This window comes from Bombina bombina, chromosome 12, assembly GCF_027579735.1.
Source record: "Bombina bombina isolate aBomBom1 chromosome 12, aBomBom1.pri, whole genome shotgun sequence".
NCBI classification, from domain to species: domain Eukaryota; kingdom Metazoa; phylum Chordata; class Amphibia; order Anura; family Bombinatoridae; genus Bombina; species Bombina bombina.
The window spans coordinates 21805384-21825342 of record NC_069510.1 but is presented as its reverse complement, the minus strand read 5'-3'; the positions used below and the strand labels follow the sequence as shown (position 1 = coordinate 21825342).

Sequence of the window (19959 nt, the reverse complement as noted above, 5' to 3'; positions counted from 1 at the left end):
CTTAGACCTTGAAGGCCACCTCTTATGTGAATGCATTTTGACAATTTTTCACCACTAGAGGGCGTTAGTTCATGTGTTTCATATAGATAACATTGAGCTCATGCACGTGAAGTTACCTAGGTGTAAGCTCTGATTGGCTAAAATGCAAGTCTGTCAAAAGAACTGAAATAAGCGGGCAGTTTACAGAGGCTTAGATACAAGGTAATCACAGAGGTAAAAAGTATATTATAACCATATTGGTTATGCAAAACTGTGGAATTGGTAATAAAGGGATTATCTATCATTTTAAACAATTCTGGCGTTGACTGTCCCTTTAAGGTAAATTAAGCACAAATGTATATACAAATTAGAATGCACACTAATTTATTTTGTCCATGATTGATGTGTTTTATGGGGCAAATTATGATCCCCCCACAGAGAGCTTGGTTGCATACTGCAATTATCCTCAGATAGTTTGATTATAGGGCAGTGCTACAAAAACGGCACATTTTGCTTTTACAACATTTATTTCAGATGCAGATTTCTGGCAAATTTGTCATTCACCTTATTCAAACATTTAAAATACCTTAGAAAATGGTTCCAATAACCTTCACAACTAGTAATTTTGATAAATGCAAGAAATAGTTGTTATAATTCATCATGCAGACTTCAGTCCAGGGTTAAATGAAACAAATGTTTTATTAGGATCTAAAAACAAAATGCACCCAACAATGAAACCTACTTTTTCCATTTCTTCTGAGGAACAAATCACAGACACTTAACTTTGGATCTTACAGGTTGTGTGATGTTGATTTTACAAAATTTGTTTGTATGTATATCATAGTGCTGTGATCCGTAAAGATTGCCAGAGCTGTTTTTTTTTTAAGCTAGTTTACAGGAACAGAAGATAAATCACAGCTTTAAAATGTAATAAAAACCTGAAATTATCTGCTCTAACATCCACTCTGCTGGTAGCATAAAAATGCTCTTTCTTCCATAGGAAGTTGCTTTGCTTAATGGTGCTAAATACCTTTTTTTTAGATTAAAATTAACTGGGGCAATGTTTTCCGATTCCTAATTTAGAATTTAAAAAAAAAAAAAAAAAAAAAGTCTACCTACGATGTTCAGTTTAAGACCAGTCTATACAAGTCAGTTGGCACAGATATATAAGTGAAAGGTGACAGTAACATCTGATTAACTTAAGTATGGCTGACAATAAGCAAACTAGTAAGGTCCAGTCACAAATCTATTACAGAGAGATGACAACTTTACAAAAGGTATCTTTACCTACTGAGTGATGATTATGTTCCCTCAGTTTCTGTGCTTTCAACCACTGGTTGACTTTCTATTTCATCTTTCTTTTCGACCTCATCTTCTACTTTCTTGTCAGAAGATTCTTGCTGTTCACAAAGTTCAGTTTCATTTGGTTTATTAACAGTTTGTTCCAGATCAACTGTCTCTGGATTTTCACCATTCACCTGAGGCGTGTCGTCTTCTTTTTCATTACTAGTGGTAACTTCAGGTTGTGAAGGAACCCAGTTACTTTCTTGTTTTTCTCTTCCTATGTGGCTGCCATTGACTTCTCTACGGAAATCAGAATCTCGATCATCCCTTACCCTTTGCCTTTCCCAAGGACGACGACTGTTTTCAAAATCCCTGTGTGCATCATGATCAAACCCTCTGTTTCAGTTGGGAGCATTTTTAAGTTCATGTCTGAAGCCTCCATGATGAAACCTCTCCTCATGAAAGCCTCTCGGAACTCCATAAACTGGAAAACGATGGTGGTGTCTTTCATCAAAATCCCCTCGGGGTCCCCATGGTTTATCTCCAGGGAAAAATAAGTTCCCTTCTACCAGGACTATCCAATGGTAATCTTGCCCTGATATTTGGGGGAGGTCTTCCAAATTGTTCTCTAGTATCCATGGGTGGTCCTCTAATGCAGGTTGTAAAAAGTGCTCCCTATTTTCTACAGGTGGCCTACCAAAATGATCCCTAGGTTCTAAAGGTGGCCTGCTAAAAACTCCCTAACGTCTAATGAAGGTTGAATGAATTGTTGCAGCATATCTACTGGAGTACCTACAAAATGCTGTCTTGCATCACCTGGTGGCCTTACTTGACTATCTTGGGTCTCTGAAGAATTATTTCCAGAGAGATAATATCCACTATGACTCTCAAATAGATTTTCCTCAGGGTTCTTTTGCCCTCTGTTTGAGTCCTCTAAACTTTCAGCAGTCTCTAAACTAGACTTATCTTGACCCTCACAAGGATCTACAACAGTCATATCCTGTGGTTTGAGATCATCTACTGTATAACTTATTTTATTATTAGGTTGATTAGCCATACTCATACCTTGCTTTTCAAGGTTACTGTGATCAAGGTCAGCAGAAGGTTTATTAGTCTCACGATTTTCTAAAGGAGGAAAACGGTAATCTTTGTCACCTTCTTACTGAATATTACTGCTTGGTGGGGGAAGTCTTTTTTTCTTGAACAGTATCAGTATTTAATTTTGCTTGAGTTCCAAAAGGTCTTTCAGCACGAGGATACAAATCTCCTGGAAGAAATGGCAATGGAGGGACAGCATTTTCAATAAGATTTGGGGGAAGAATGCCTCTTGGTGGTGGTGGAGGAGGAATCCCTGGTGGTAAGATAGTAAATCTTGCTGTTCCTGGTTGAGGCAATAATCCCTGTCGTACATCCAGGAAAGGCATGCCAGCTATCCGGCCAGGAACATTTACATGAGGAATATGTGTTGTTATTGGTGGTGGCGGTGGTTGAACACCCAAGAATCCAGTACTGCTAATCACAGAACTTTGAGAAGCATGTGCTGCTGTCCTTTCATTGGCTGATGTCTGTTGATCTAGTGTCTGTGACCATTTTTCTTCCTGCTCTGCTTGACTACTTGAAGCAGAGTTAAAAACGGACAATGTAGACATAGTTGTAGTAGACTGAGTGCTAGGAACTGAGGCAACAGGTAATATAAGACCACCAAATGAAATATCTTTCATAGTATCAGGAGGTGGTATTGGAAGTCGAGGTGGAAGTAAAGCTGTTGGAAGAGATATTGGAAGAGCAGAGTTTATAGCAGGAGGAGGGATGGTTGGTGGTGGAACAGGAGGCGGAATAAAACCAGGAGGTGGATGTGAAGGGTTGAAACTTGCCCTCATGAAGGCAGGCGGTGGGATACCATGGAAGCCTGGGGGAGGCACTGACATTGAGACAGGAAATGCTGGAGGTACTAAACTTACAGCTGGGATTGCGGGGGCAACTGGAATTTGAAGCATTGCCACAGGCTGGGTGTAGGCCTCAGGCTGTGTACTTATAACTGTTGTTTTAGGAGTACATGAAAGAAAAGAAAAAAAGAAGCGCCCCCAGGGTACGATTCAAGTGAAGGTTTATTTACATAAAAACACATGCAACTCACACTGTTGCACTTACTAGAATAAAAACAATAGTAGGTGTTTTTCATATATTGTAACCGTCCTTGTGTGCGCTGGTACAGATGGTATCACAAAGTTCCCAACACCGGCTCAGGTAGCTGCAAGGCGTCCGGACTGCCTTCTGCTAATACCACAATAGCTGTCCACAGAGACGTGAAGAAATAATGTCCTGTTCCTCGACGCGTTTCGCCCGAACCACGGTCGGGCTTTATCAAGAGGTAAATGTATACTCATCACTTCGGCGCCTTTGGGCTTTTTAAACTGTCCATACAAAACAAACACGCCCCTAAGGCTTACCGGGGGGGTGTTACATTCTCGTTGTGTGATTGGTCTAACATAATTACAATGTACATTCGGTGCTGACAAAAGATACAAAATATTAACAATTTATATAATACAGAAATTTGAAATCCAAAACAATGTTAGATTGTATCCTAATCATGTGTACAATTGCTTTACGGGTTATAACGATAATAAACTATTTGTTATTTGAGTTATAAATTCACTGACTATCAAAATGTAAACGAGCAGGAACGAACATTGCATAATATTATGTCAGGACATTATTTCTTCATGTCTCTGTGGACGGCTATTGTGGTATTAGCAGAAGGCAGTCTGGACGCCTTGCAGCTACCTGAGCCGGTGTTGGGAACTTTGTGATACCATCTGTACCAGCGCACACAAAGACGGTTATCTGTACCAGCGCACACAAAGACGGTTACAATATATGAAAATCGCCTACTATTGTTTTTATTCTATTAAGTGCAACAGTGTGAGTTGCGTGTGTTTTTATGTAAATAAACCTTCACTTGAATCGTACCCTGGGGGCGCTTCTTTTTTTCTTTTCTTTCATGTTTTCGATGCAACAATTCAAATAAGGATTCCTTGACTGAACAGAAGCAGCACCGGGAGAAGCCAGCCCTGCACACAGGGAAGAGTGGTTTTTTACACTATTAAAGTGAATGAACTAAGCGGTCAATATATTTTGGACACTGTAACAAGGTACTGTTTACAACCCTAAGGGGTATTTGGAACGTCTGAACTTCTGCAGGTCATTATATTGACATATTAATTCTGTAGCTCTTTTTACAATTGTGGAGTGTTAATTAATGGTTCTATATCAATACATTGTCATCATTGTTTTCTAATAAGACAAATACGAAATATTTATTACATTTATTTTATTGCTATAATCAGTTATTGGTTTTAAACATTTGGGAATATTCCTTTCTAAGTTTTGATTAAGAATTAATCTTTACATATTAAGCATATACAGATACAGATATAAGTGGAGTAAAAAATAACTGGCACAGAAAGTTAAGCGCAATATCATCGTGTTTAGTTGTTTTATGAGTAACTGTACTTTGAGCAGTTGTAGTGGGGTTGGGGGAATGAGCAGGAGGGGCAGCAATAGTGGTTGCAGGCTCTTTGACAACAGTTGCTTCTGGGTTTCTCTGGGTTTCCCAATCACTATTTACAGTCTCCTGGTCAATCATTCCACCTTCTGCAAAATCATTTAAGTCATACAACTTGACTTTCTCCCAAGGAATATATGTGATTCCAATATCAACATCCCAGAATTGTTTGTACTTTGCTTTTACACCTTTATTTAAAGCCCAGGCGATCTTGATAATTTTAGATCCAATTTTGCAAGGCGCAGTGCCCAATTTTTGAAGGGCTCTGTAAGCATCTTGTCTGTGAACCATACAGATGTATGCACAACCTCGTGGTGGAATCATGTTAATTGATTCAATTTGTCCAAACTCCTCAAAAACATTTGTTAGATCTTGCTGTGTGGCTTTTTTTATCAACTTGACCAACCCAGAGTGTAGTACTACAAACACTCAAAGTTTTCGATCGTATAGGAGGCAAGCGCTTTTTCTGCCTTTCCTTTTCCCGTTCTCTTGCTCGCCTTTCACTTGAATATGACCACAAATTCTTTCTTTTCTTTTCTCTTGATTTAGAGAGAGATCGTTTTCTGTGTTTACGCTTTCTAGAGCCAGAACGAGACCTTGATCAACGTTTTTGTGGAGATCTTGAACGAGATTTGGAACGTGTTCTGGGTCTTTCATCTTTCTTCTTTTCCTCTTTTACAAACATCTCTTCATCTACTTCTTGCATTTCCTCAATATCCATATCCTCTTGTTGCATGTTCATTGAAGCATTGTGATGGGTATCATGTTCTATAAACTGCTGCTGGCTGTCATCCTGAGATGGTGTGGCTGAATTCTCTGATTCAGATACTACTTCTTGTTCTTCTTGAGTGGCCACCTTTGGAGTATGCTGCTGTTCCAGGAACTGCTGTCTGAGATGTTCTAGATTTTGTTGCTGAAAATTTTCCGCAATTTGATGGAAAATTGAGTTGTTCACCGAATCAGATACAAGAGAGTGCTGAGATGTCTCCTTTCTTGATTCTTCATTTCGATCAGAATCATCTCCAAAATCAAATCTATCCATCAGTTTCTTGCTGAGACTCATGCTTTGCTCCAGTGGGTTAAGCGTATTAGATACAGAAGCTGCTGCTGTTAGCTGAGCAGTAAGTGCTTGTAACTGAACGACTAGGCCAGCATCTAGTGCCTGAAGGAGAGAGGGCTGAGGTTTCTGTTGCTGAACATGCAAAGATTGGACTAACTGCTGAAGCTGCTTTCCCTGTGGGCTTTGTAGAATCTGTGCCACAGCAGCAAGCGTATCAGTGCTGGCAATCTGTACAATCCAAGGATCAGATATTCTGAACATCATTAGCTGGCGTAACTGGAGTCACTGGTGTACCTGGTGTGTTGCTGACAGCAGGGGCAGTAATTGGTAACACTGGGGTAACAACCGGAGGGGCAATCCCAGCAGCCATGTCAAGAAGAGGCTGAATAATTTCACTCTTAAATACATTGTTTTTTGCCACAGGTTTAGTACTCTCACAATTTTGCTCTTGTCATCTCCAGCACAATGGTATAAATTCTGAAATGTGTTAATAATGTTATCGCTAAACCTAGGGGCAAACAGATCCTTGTCTTGACCAAACTGATGCCTTGATTGGCGGACATTGGAGTCAATCACATAGAGTCCAGGAACTTTGTACTCTGGCTTATACTTCTGGATTAATTTTTCAACACTCTGAACAACATGCTTGTAAAACTTTATGGCTTTGATAGCAGACTTTGTGATCTGTGTCATTTTGGCCTTGGAGATAGGTGGCTTGTAGTCATTGAGTGAGTATAACTCGCTATTAAAAGTTTTGATGGCCTCCATGTTGTTGACACAGGAGGATGGGGGAGATGGAGGGCGGAGGGGACAGATGGGAGGAGAGATGAGAAAATAGGTGGAGGAGAAGAACAGTTCAAATTTTAAACTAATTTCCAATTTACTTTTATCATCAACTTTGCTTTGTTTTCTTTGTATTCTTTGTTGAAGGCTAAACCTAGTTAGCTTCATATGCTAATTTCTAAACTCTCAAAGGCCGCCTCTTATCTTGGTGCATTTTGACTGTTTTTCACAGCTAGACAGCGCTAGTTCATGTGCACCATATAGAGAACATTGTGCTCACTCCCGTGGAGCTATTTATGGGTCAACAATGATTGGGTAAAATGCAAGTCTGTCAAAAGAACTTAAATAAGGGGGCAGTCTGCAGAGGCTTAGATACAAGGTAATCACAGAGGAATGGGTAATAAAGGGATTATCTATCTTTTTAAACAATAATAATTCTGGAGTATACTGTCCCTGTAATGCATGTCTGACACAATATGGCTCCTTTTTTTCTTTTGAGGATTGGCATTTTCTATAAATTAGACTCCAGCCCTGACGACTCGTGTGGTTTATCTACTGGTGTCTGTCTTTGTCTTTTTTTTGGGGGGGGGGGTTGTACACTTTCTGCTCAGGCTTCACGTGACTGCACCATAAGGGATAGTGATGCTCTGCAAGTGAAGAGGTCTGGTGCTTCCTAAATATAAAATCCAGAATAGTCAGAAGCTGAATACCCTTCTTTATATCAATTGAGTGAGCATCTTAGTTTACTTTAGCTTTTCAAAACATTCCTTTTTGTGTAAAGTGTCTATAAATGACACTGTCTCCCCTCAGGACCATGTGTGATCTGTTTGGTTTGAGCAGCTCCATCAGGTAGAATCTATTTCTGTTATAACAAACTAAAATATGACCAGCGCCAAAAAGGATATTTTCGCAATCTCTAAAGAGGAACTATGGCTCTCCCAAAAAAAACTTTAATAATTACGATAAAAAATGGGATTCTAAAAAGCGCAATAAATGCTAAAGTGCAAAAAAGTGGATAGGGATAATATAGTATATAAAGTATACAATGATACACAGCAATATAGTAATTGAATGACACAAAAATTTCAAAAAAGGATTCCAAGTTTGTGTGGCGAGTAATTATAAATCCACTAGCTTGGACACTTACACTAAAAAATGCTAGATATAGAATACTAATTCAAGATGATATCTAAGGACTGCTATTGGAAAGATTCTAATGAGCGAGTGTGACGCTCTGGGGGAAATATTGGGCGTGTGGTGAATGAATGTTATGATTATATATTTATACTAGCGCTATGCTTAAAAAAACAATATCTAATATTTAAAATATATTTGAATTTAAAACCACATATATTTCATAATAAACACAACTTGGAAAAAAAAATATATACTGTATGCAATAATACAAATAAGCACAATAACACAAAATAACACAATGCAGAAATAACAGAATAACAAGTAAAATAATGCAGAATGACAAGTGAATTCGCTAAGAGATAAAATTCAGTGCCAATGTTAACGGCCAGGGGAAATCCGTCACAGTTCACCTTGGATTACCTGCAAAGCAAAAAAGATCCTTCTTAACCATAGCCAGAGCACAGGGATATTAAGTCATATCCGTACTCACAGTTAAGAAATGCTGAGATCTGCCGATAGCGATTCCTAACCCGTGTCTGCAAGCTGCGCTCCACCGGATAAATGTAGTTACAAGGTCCCTTATTCGTTTAACAGGAACAGTTCCGAGTCCATTCAAGTGGACGCTCTTTGCATCGTGCTTAATAATGTAGTCATTTCAACCAATTATAAAATTATGACAGAAGAGTTGAGAAGGATGATTCCTAAAGTATATGTTTTTGAGTCCTTACACCTGTTGTTTCTCCAGCAAGAAAAGAACAAATCAAACCAAAAAATAAATAAAAAATAATAAGGTTTTAAACATGTCCTCTGAAATGTATGTCTTCCTTATATCAAAAGTTAAAGGGACATGAAATCCAACATTTTTCTTTCATTTTCATGATTCAGATAGAACTGGAAATGATACACAGCTTTCTAATTTACTTCTATTTATTTCAAATTTTCTTTGCTCTCTTGGTATCTTTTATGGAAAAGCATAGAGAAGCGTAGGAGTGTGCACGTATATGGAGCACTATGGGCTCGATTTATCAAGCCCTTCTCCTCCCCTACAACTGCTAGTTCTCACAAGAAAACCTGCAGTCAGTATTTATCAAGCAGCGGTCATCAGACCGCTACTTCCTACCCTCTTGTCCACCTCTTGACAGCTCCTGCCTGTGTGTGATTTGTTGTGTGCGGCCAGGGGGTGGAGTAGTAATGGTAAATGGTAAATTACGGCAGCGGTTTGCTGCCCACCAGAGGCGAGCTGGGCCAACAGGGGTGAATATTTATGCCTCTATCCGCCCTCCCTTGATAAATCGAGCCCTATATGGCAGCAGTTTTGCACGAATGTTATCCATTAGCAAGAGCACTAGATGACAGCACTATTTTCTACTATGTAGTGCTCAAGACATAGTTATCTCTTCAACAAAGAATACCATGGGAACAAAGCAAGTTCAATAATAGAAGTAAGATTTGCATACATAGTAAACATTTTTAAAATGTTTAAAATTATCCATTTGTTATCATTGTTTTCATTATTTTGCAGTCCATCAACAGTCACACCTAGAACATCCTTCTGTATGTTATAAAGGGACCTCTGTGCTGATCAGGCAATTGTTCTGTAACATGTTACAGGGTTTGTGTTCTGGATCCTGTCGGCTGCACTTTAGTCTCAGTCTTTTACAGGAAAAGTGAGCAAAATAAATAATAAAACTACATAAGGCCTGACAAATGTGTAATGCTGATTTGGAATTAAGTTTAGCTACATACAGCTTTATGTGCACGCAAGAATATAATAGTAAGATGCACTAATATTATAGGAGTATGTTACTTTGTCATGTCCCTTTACATTCCCTTGAACTTTTAGTGCAACTGGAAATACAAATCTCGCCCATATCCACACACTTACGACATTATAAGCAGGATATTGTAATGCGTATGATAAGTATCCTCTGATTGCTGAGGCCAGAAATCAGCAGAGATTTGGTATGAAAAAAATTAAAATAACGGAAACAGTTAAAGGAGGCGTTAGTCAGTTTCATTTGCACCTAATACCAAGCCCCATTCGTCCGGCGCACAGTATCCTTCCCAGGTCAGCCATCCTTACATCATTATCGTTATAAGAGAGTGTTTTGTGAGTTGGCTGATTCCTCACATGCCGTAATGAGGACAAGTCACTTCAGGCTTATTTTACTGTGATATGTAAACATTACTGGGCTGAGTGATGTCACCCTTTGCTTGCAACACCTAAGGCATGTTCTTAATAAGTCTGTGATTTCCTCCCTCCTCTATATTCAGGAGGCTCCTTCTCTATCCACATCTGCTCTTGCCTGCTAGCGAATGTGGCTAACCCTTTAATTGATAGATTTCTTATACATTTATGGGATGTTATTAATGTAAAGAAAAATATTAGCTGTAGAGCTGTGAATGGAAACCTTTTTTTTATCAATTGTAATATTAACATAATTAATAAGAACACTGAGCTGTTTATTCAGACTGCATGGAAAATGGTTATCATGTCCCTAGTTTGATGAAAATAATAATAATAATAATAATAAAATACAAGTTTAGCTACTGCAAAGCATCAATCACTACATTAAATTTGTTTGTCCTCACTCCTAAAAGAGGCTAAAAAGCAAATTCTGTAATCTGCAGATGCTGCAAATCAAATAGTGTTTTAAACTGCTGCAAATTGTCTAAACCAGGTAAGTCGCAGATTTTTATTTCTGGCTTCTGTAGGGAGCAAGAGGCAAAGCACAGTATTTGCACAAAACAGATTACTTGAAAATTGGTATTGTTTAAAAAAGATAGATAATCCCTTTAACCCCTTAAGGACCAGGCATTTCAGATAAAAACTTCCCCAAAAGACCAGATAATTTTTAACATTTTTGCCATCACTACATTTAAACAGAAATAGAGCCTTTTTTATATTTACCTATCAAAACTATATATATATTTAGTAGACAACCCAAAGCATTGATCTAGACCCATTTTGGTATATTTCATGCCACCATTTTACCGCCAAATGCGATCAAATAAAAAAAAAAAATCGTTAACTTTTTCACAAACTTTAGGTTTCTTGCTGAAATTATTTAGCTTTAGTGTAGAGGTTAGCCTCCCACCTGACACTTCCTACCCCCTGATCCCTTTCAAACAGCTCTCTTCCCTCCCCCCCCCCCCCATGGTTACACCCATCTTCAGTACTGGCAGACAGTATGCAGTATTAGACTTTTTTTAATATTATTATAATTATGTTCTTCAGTGTAGGATTATCCCCTTACCTTCCCACCTCCCTGATCTCTCCCAAAAAGCTCTCTAACCATCCTACCTTTAACTTATTACCACCATCTTAGGTACTAGCAGCTGTCTGCCAGTACCCAGTTTTCCCAAATTGGCCAACTTAATTTAATAAAATAAAAAAAACCACACATTGTTTTCTGTAGTGTAGCTGCCCCCCACCTCATTTACCGCCCCTCTCCCTCCAAAATCGATTTCCCACCCTCTTATCTCACCTCCTCAGCTTGATCCCCCTTTCCCTCCTTCCCCCTCCTTGCCGCTCTGAGGGTTTTTTCTGTAGTGTAGCGGTCCCGCCCTCCCACTCTCTGCATCGGTACCTCTGCCTATCTAATTCTGCACTGCCCAACTCGTGGGGCATCCAGAAATAGCGAGATCTCACTACTTTTAGTGAGATTGCGGCAGAGAGAGGCCCAGGACAGCTGGTTGTTAAAGGGTTAATACCCATTCCCCAGTTTTACAGAAACATCACTGTTATATTAATACACTTTTTGCCTCTAAGATTACCTGTATCTAAGCCTCTGCAAACAGACCCTTATCTTAGTGTTTTTTACAATCAGTGCTGGTTCTTGAATAACCATTATCATTCTCCATGGGAGTGAGCACCATGTTACCTATTTGGCACACATGAACTAGTACTGTCTGACTCTTTTGCAAAATGTAATAAGCTAATAAAAAGCACTGAGATAATGGGTGCCCTGCAGGGCCTTAGAAAAAAAGCAGACTTAAAGTTTTTAAAATATATGGCCTCTTTTTAAACACTAAAAAAATCAAGTAGACCGTCCGTTTAATGTGCCTTCAGTAACCTTCTGAAAGGAACCCAGTCACCTGCTTAATGAAGTGTACATGACATTATGTGCAAGTAAGTAAGTAGCATTAATTTGATGCAGATTCATTTATATTTATTGCTTTGACGTCATGTTTACCATTTTTAGATATAGATATGGTTATTATACCTGCTTTTAAACTGTGGCACCTTAATGATGGAGATTGTATCTTTTATAGACTTTAATTAGTTTACATAACATATGGTTACTGTAATAAAATATATCATTTCAGCTGTAAGTGTCTTAAAAGATCCCTGGTGTCTGATCTTAAAAAAGTTTAAATGGACAAAACGAAATGCAGCGTGAACTATATACAAGATGCGCTAATTTAATAGACAGTTGGTTAAATTCATAGATGCCTTTTAGGCTGATTTAATTTATTAATGACAGCGGTTTTTTAATATGTTGGAGAAGCCTGTTTTAAATGTTTTATTTATTTTTTTTCCTTTTCATTCATATGATTGGTGAGATTTAGTTTTTTTTTGTTATACACTTCTTCACAGAAAGGGTAGTTGATTAATAGAATAAACTTACATTAGAGTTGGTAAAAACACAAACTGAATAAGATGTAAACAATGTATAAGCATAAGGCTATCCCACATAATAGTTTAGCTTACACATGCATAGACTTGTTGGGTCAGTGGTCCTTATCACCTGTCAAAATCTATCAGCAAGATTACGAGTTTTGCGTTATGAGTCAAATAGCATCATTATGGCCCATAATGCTTCATTTTCCCTAACGCTACTATTACAAGTCCTGTAGGTATAGGTGTACCGCACACCTTTTTGGCCGTCACGCAACGTCAATACCGCACTTTTTAAAAAGTCATTTTTCAATGGGACTCCCATAGCGCCGGTATTACGAGTTTGCCTGGGAGGCTAAAAAGTGAGCGGTACACCCTATAACCACAAGATCCGTACCGCCATCTAAAATCAGTAGTTATGAGTTTTACGTTACAGATCTGTAGCATACAACTCATAACTAAAGTGTTAAAAAGTACACTAACACCCATAAACTACCTATTAACCCCTAAACCGAGGCCCTCCCGCTTTGCAAACACTATAATACATTTATTAACCCCTAATCTGCCGCTCCGGACCTCGCCGCCACTATTGACATTTATCAACCCCTATTCCGCCTCTCCCCGACATCGTTGTCACTATAATAAACCTATTAACCCCTAAACTGCCGCCCTCCCGCATCGCAAACACTATTTAAATATTATTAACCCCTAATCTGCAGTCCGCCCACACCGCCGCTATAATAAACCTATTAACCACTAAACCGCAAGCCCCCACAACGAAATATACTAAAATAGATTGTTAACCCCTAAACCTCTGACCTCCCACATCACTATAATAAACCTATTAACTCCTAATCCTAACCCTAACGTAACCCTAAATCTAACCCTAATGTAACCCTAAGCCTAACACCCCCTAACTTAAATATAATTAAAATAAATCTAAATAAACCTTACAATTATTAACTAAATACAGATAGTCAACGACTTACGACCGCATTACATTCTGACCGTCCGGTCATAAGATGATTTGTACGTAAGTCAGTCGATATATCTACGGCAAGTAAATAAAATGGTCTAATATAGGGTGTAGGCAGATAGGTATTTTGGACTGCGACATGGTGAGAGGCGGCGACACATGCGAAGGCTTCTGCTGCTGCTTACTACAGTCACTCTCGTATGGCCTGCACACAAGCACCGCTGCCTGCAGTACGACATATGGTTGTAAGTATGGATGGTCATAAGTCGCATAGGTTGTAAGTCAACGAGTATCTGTAATTCCTATTTAAAACTAAATAAAAACTTACCTGTAAAAAAAACAAAACCCTAAGCTAGCTACAAAATAACTAATAGTTATATTGTACCTATCTTAGGTTTTATTTTTATTTCACAGGTAAGTTTGTATTTATTTTAACTAGGTAGACTAGTTAGTAAATAGTTATTAACTATTTACTAGCTACCTAGTTAAAATAAATACAAAGTTACATGTAAAATAAAACCTAATCTGCCTTACACTAAAACCTAACATTACAATAAAATGAGATAAATTAAATTAATAAAATTCAATTTACTAACTTACAAAAAAAATGAAGCACTAAATTACAAAAAATAAAAAGCGAAATTATCAAAAATAACAACGAATTACTACTAATCTAATAGCCCTATCAAAATACAAAAGCCCCCCCAAAATTAAAAAAAAAACCCCTAGCCTACACTAAACTGCCAATGGTCCTGAAAAGGGCATTTGGATAGGTTTGTATTTATTTTGTAATAATTGTAAGGTTTATTTAGCTTTATTTTAATTTTATTTAAGTTAGGGGGTGTTAGGCTTAGATTTAGACTTAGGGTTACGTTAGGGTTAGATTTAGATTTAGGGTTACATTAGGGTTAGGGGTTAATAACTTTAGTATAGTGGCGGCGACATTGGGGGCGGCAGATTAGTGGTTAATAAGTATAGGTAGGTGATGGTGATGTTAGGGGCGGCAGATTAGGGGTTAATAACTAATGTAGGTGGCGGCGATGTTAGGGGCGGCAGATTAGGGGTTAATAACTAATGTAGGTGGCAGCGATGTTAGGGGCGGCAGATTAGAGTTTAATAACTGTAATGTAGGTGGCGGCGATGTTAGGGGCAGCAGATTAGACGTGGGGTTTATGTTGGGGTGTTAGGTTTTAACGTTACTTTTTCTTTTTCCCCATAGACATTAATAGGGCTGCGTTACTGAGTTTTTGTTTCCACGATCGCAGGTGTTAGGCTTTTTTTTGTCGGCTCTCCCCATTGATGTCTATGGGGAAATCGTGCCTGAGCTCGTCAAAGCAGCGCTTGATTTCGGTGCGGTATGGAGCTCAACGCAACCATATAGCCCGCACAAGCCTGCTTTTTGTAAACCTGTAATAGCAGCGCTATAGGGAGGTGAAATAACACCGAAAAATGTTGCATTTGTTAATTTCGCTATATCGCTCACAACTCGTAATCTGGCTGTATGTTTGTTGTCATCAGCCAGTGAGCAATCAGTCACTCGAGATGTCTTATGCACAAACCTCTATTTCCTTTTAAATGTTATATAATATAAAACAGCATTAAAGGAACATGAAACCCAACATTTTTCTTTCATGATTCAGATAGAGAATACAATTTTAAACAACTTTCTAATTTACTTCTATTATCTAATTTGTATCATTCTCTTGGTATCATTTGTTGAAGGAGCAGCAATGCACTACTGGTTTCTAAATGAACACATGGGTGAGCCAATCACAATCGGTATATATATGCAGCCACCAATCAGCAGATAGAACCTAGGTTCTTTTCTGCTCCTGAGCTTGCCTAGATAAACCTTTCAGCAAAGGATAACAAGAGAAGGAAGTAAATTAAATAATATAAGTAAATTGGAAAGTTGTTTAAAATTGAATTCTCTATCTGAATCATGAAAGAAAAAAATGTGGGTTTCATGTCCCTTTAAAGAACATAAAAGCCCATATATGATTAAGCTAATAGAGTGTTTTAATTTAAAGCAATGTTAAAGGGACACAAAACACAAATTCTATCTTTTTCGTGATTCAGATAGAGCAGCAATTTTAAGCAACTTTCTTATTTACTCCTATTATCATTTTTCTTCGCTCTCTTGCTATCTTTATTTGAAAAAGAAGGCATCAAAGTTTTTTTGGTTCAGTACTCTGGACAGCACTTTTTTATTGGTGGATGAATTTATCCACCAATCAGCAAGGACAACCCAGGTTGTTCACCAAAAATGGTCCGGCATCTAAACTTACATTCTTGCATTTCAAATAAAGATACCAAGAGAATGAAGAAAATTTGATAATAGGAGTAAATTAGAAAGTTGCTAAAAATGTCATGCTCTATTTGAATCACAAAAGAAAAACAAAAGTAACTTTCTAATTTATTCCTATTCTAAATTTTTCTTCATTCTCTTGCTATCTTTATTTGAAAAAGCAGGAATGTAAGCATAGGAGCCGGACCATTTTTGGTTCAGCACCTGGGTAGCTCTTGCTGATTGGTGGCTACATATATATATTTATTATTATTATTATTATAGTTTTTTGTAGAGCGCCAAAAGATTCTGCAGTTCTATAAACATAGGTGGTATAGAAGATAATATTTATAGGGATCAAATTGGTACTGGGCCCCGCCAGAGTCGCACTGTTGTAGTTAGGTGATCTGCAAACAGTTGGGCTCTTAGGCTTACATGCTAAGGGGGTTCATGGCGGATAGCAATGGAGGATAGGAACTGGTATAAAGAAAGGTTAGTGTAGGTTGTATGCATCCCTGAATAGTAGAGTCTTTAGGGAGCGCTTGAAGCTTTCAAAACTAGGGGAGAGTCTTGTGGAGCAAGCGAGTCTGTAGAAGTCCTGTAAACGGGAATGTGAGGAGGAGAGGAGGAGATTGTGAGCAGAGCGAATTGGACAGTAGGGAGAGTTTCTGGAGACAAGGTCTGAGATATAGGGGGGGGCAGTGCAGTTGAGGGCTTTGTATGTCAGAGTCAGAATTTTGTGTTTAATCCTGGAGGCAAGAGAAATCCAGTAAAGGGATTGGCAGAGAGGAGCAGCAGATGAATAGCGACATGTAAGGAAGATGAGCCTGGCAGAGGCATTCATTATGGATTGTAAAGGAGCTAGGAGGCAGCTAGGGAGACCAGAGAGGACGGAGTTGCAGTAGTCGAGCCGGGAAAGGATGAGAGAGTGGATTCAAATCTTAGTTGTGTCTTGTGTAAGGAAGTGTCTAATTTTAGAGATGTTTTTAAGGTAGAAGCGGCAGGATTTGGCCAAGGCCTGAATGTGAGGAGTGAAAGAAAGATCTGAGTCAAGTGTGACCCCAAGACATCAGGCATGCGGGGTAGGGGTAATGATGGAGTTGTCGACAGTTAAAGATAGATGGGAGGGGGAGATTTTAGAAGAAGGGGGAAAATAAGGAGCTCAGTTTTGGAGAGATTTAGCATAAGGTAGTGAGAGGACATCCAAGAAAAGATGTGAGAAAGACAGTTAGTGATACGGGTTAGCAAGGAAGGAGATAGGTCTGGTGCAGAGAGGTAGATTTGGGTGTCGTTGGCATACAAATGATATTGAAACCCGTGGGACTTTATTAGGGAACTTAATGATGATGTGTAAATTGAGAAGAGAAGGGGACCGAGGACAGAGCCTTGCGGTACCCCAACAGAAAGTGGTAACGGGCAGAGGAAGCACCAGAGAAGGCTACACTAAAGGTACGGTTAGACAGGTAGGAAGAGAACCACGAGAGGGCTGTGTCACAAATGCCAAAGGATTGGAGGGTTTGGAGCAAAAGAGGGAGGTCAACAGTATCAAAGGCGGCAGACAGATCAAGGCTATATATATATATTATGTGTGTGTGTGTGTGTCTGTCTCTCTATCTATCTATCTTGTGCTGTGTATGTGCTCTTATTTTTTCATGCAGCTTCTATATTTAACACAAACCCCCTTTTAAATGATTATCTCAGGATAAACAAAAAAAAGACACTTTGGCAATCTAATCTTTTACTCACATTGTATTTTGTCTGTAACTGCACCATATGTTTAGCACTGATTCATGTGACGAGACTGTAAACAAATATTATTAATACTTATTATTATTGTTTATATCTGTGCTGATTATGTTGCTACTCGGATATTTTTGTCATCACTATGTGACATTTGTATCAATACAAGCAAGAAGCAGTGGAATGTTCATTTCTAATCGTTCGGTTAGGAAATGATTATTTTCTGTCACTTATAATAAATGTGTTTTTATCTGTTAAGAAGTCTACTTGACAAATGATCACACATCGAAGAACACACAAGTGCTCAGCCACATTCATTTTATTGGCAGTGCTTTAGTTTACCTTTTCCTGTATTATTTATTAGGTCAAGTAGACATTTGGCAAGTCACATCTCGCCCTTATAAGCCTCACAATTCTAGTTTGTCATTAATCACTGCTGCCTTGGTGCAGTATTTGAGGATGCCGTCCCTACGGTATCTGGTGCTATGAGCAGTAACCATATAATGATGAGCTTGTTTCTGCGTTGATTTTGCCTGAAAGTGAAATGCGTTGGAGGGGACAAATATGTATTTTAGCCACTTCATGTTTTTACATCTTTTTGTTTTGCAAGTGTCCCTGTGTTCTGATTTGTAGTTTATGGTTTGGAGTACATTTTTTTTTATTCCACATCCTGTCCTATTCCTTGAATTTACAGCAAGATCTCTATTGTACCTTATATTAGCAGCAGTACAAATCTAGAGTTATGGTGAGACTGTCTCTTTATGCATATACTGGTGCTCTATCAGGAAGCAAACCCATATATCAAATGTATTTTATTCCTAATGATGTTTACTTGGTAAACAAAATGCACAGTTTTATTTAACAACAGATATATTTCCATTTAGTTAGCAGAATGTTTTATTTAGTTTGGCTATGTGTATTATTACTTAAAGGGATAGTAAAATAAAAACAAAAAATACATTCCCTATAAAAATGTTTAGGCATAATTAAAATGCTTACCTTTCTGTTTAATCCCTATCAAAATATTAAAAATTCAAAAGTTTTGCAACTCAATTTGCTTATTTATTTTACTTGTTGTTCCTGTAATTTATTATGTAATGTTTCCACTCCCCCAGAGAGGCAGAACTGCATTCCATAGAATGCAGAACTGTAACACTCTTACATACTGCACAGTGATTGGTTAAATTATACAGAAACTTGTTTACCTGTCCCTAATTGGCCACAGAAAAGGAAGTAAGACAAACAACATTCAAACGGCTTTTCAATTGGTTTTGTCCAGGGCCTGCAAAACAGTATATATTTTGCTAACAAAAGAACAGTTTTACATGGTTTTACAACATTTATCCCGTATGCAGATCTTTTGTAATGCTGTGAACTATTTTCGATACATAAATAAAATAAAAAAAAATTACTTTAAAGTTCCTTTAAAGGGACAGTATACACCAATTTTCATATAACTGCATGTAATAAACAATACTACAAAGAAGAATATGCACAGATACTGATCTAAACATCCAGTATAAAACTTTTTAAAAAGATACTGAAAGGGCTTGGTTAGGAGTCTGAAAATCAGCACAATGTTATTAAAAAATAAGCTAAGCTATACATTGTTACAAAAACACTCCCAGATGGGCTATATAAATGGATCATCTACAAAACATTTATGTAAAGAACAATCTGGTGTACAATGTCCCTTTAAGTATTTAATATATTTCCTTACAAAACGTGCCTTAGTGTTCTACCTTTGACAGTGTTGTCTTGATGCAGTTTCTGTTTCAGCCATTTAGGATCAGATCAATATAGTTTCTAATATTTTCAGGTGCACTTTCCAGCAGTCACGATAAGACACATTTTTTACTCCAATCATCTTCACTGTCAGGACGTTCACCTATAGATAGTAAATCCTTTTACATTAGAAGCTTGTTTGTAAAAAAAATGTAATGTAAGACACAAACATCTGTCCAACTAGAAGCAATTTTTATTCTAGAGTCAGTCAGTGTTATCTTGATCCCGGTCATGTAGCATGAAGTGACTATGGGTTTTTTGTGTTAACAACTATGTTGAAGCATGATTAGACTAGTTCTTTATTTATAGGAAGCTGCTCTGTCAGAATAAATTCCATTCCTTAGAAAGTTTACTTGGTGAGTGAAACGCGTCAGGGAGACATATAGCCACACTCTTATTTTTTTTACGATTTTAATGTCAGAACTTTTTTATTTGCTTTTTTCTTTTTACAGCAGAAATATTTGTTATGGCAAATGCATTTATATATGTATATAAACACTCACTTTTAAAGAGTCAATTTCATACCTTTACAATATAATGTGTTGGAGGACACACTGATATGTTCAGCCACCCTCTTTTCCCTTTTTGTATAACGACACATCCATTCAATTTTTACTATTTCAAGTTGTCATTCTGTAAGAAACTATAGTAATACAGTTTCCATCAACAATATTCTAATGGTTCCTATTAAAGGGGCAGTAAACAGTCATAGTACATATTACTGAAAAATTACCCAACA

General features: G+C 37.8%; 1 protein-coding gene and 1 pseudogene across 1 annotated transcript in view; one reads left to right on the top strand and one right to left on the bottom strand.

Moving 5' to 3' along the window:
* The window catches only part of RXRA (retinoid X receptor alpha), a 380221-nt gene that overhangs the window by 247497 nt on the left and 112765 nt on the right, over positions 1 to 19959 (top strand).
* LOC128642915 (SR-related and CTD-associated factor 8-like) lies at positions 1176 to 6659 on the bottom strand (annotated as a pseudogene).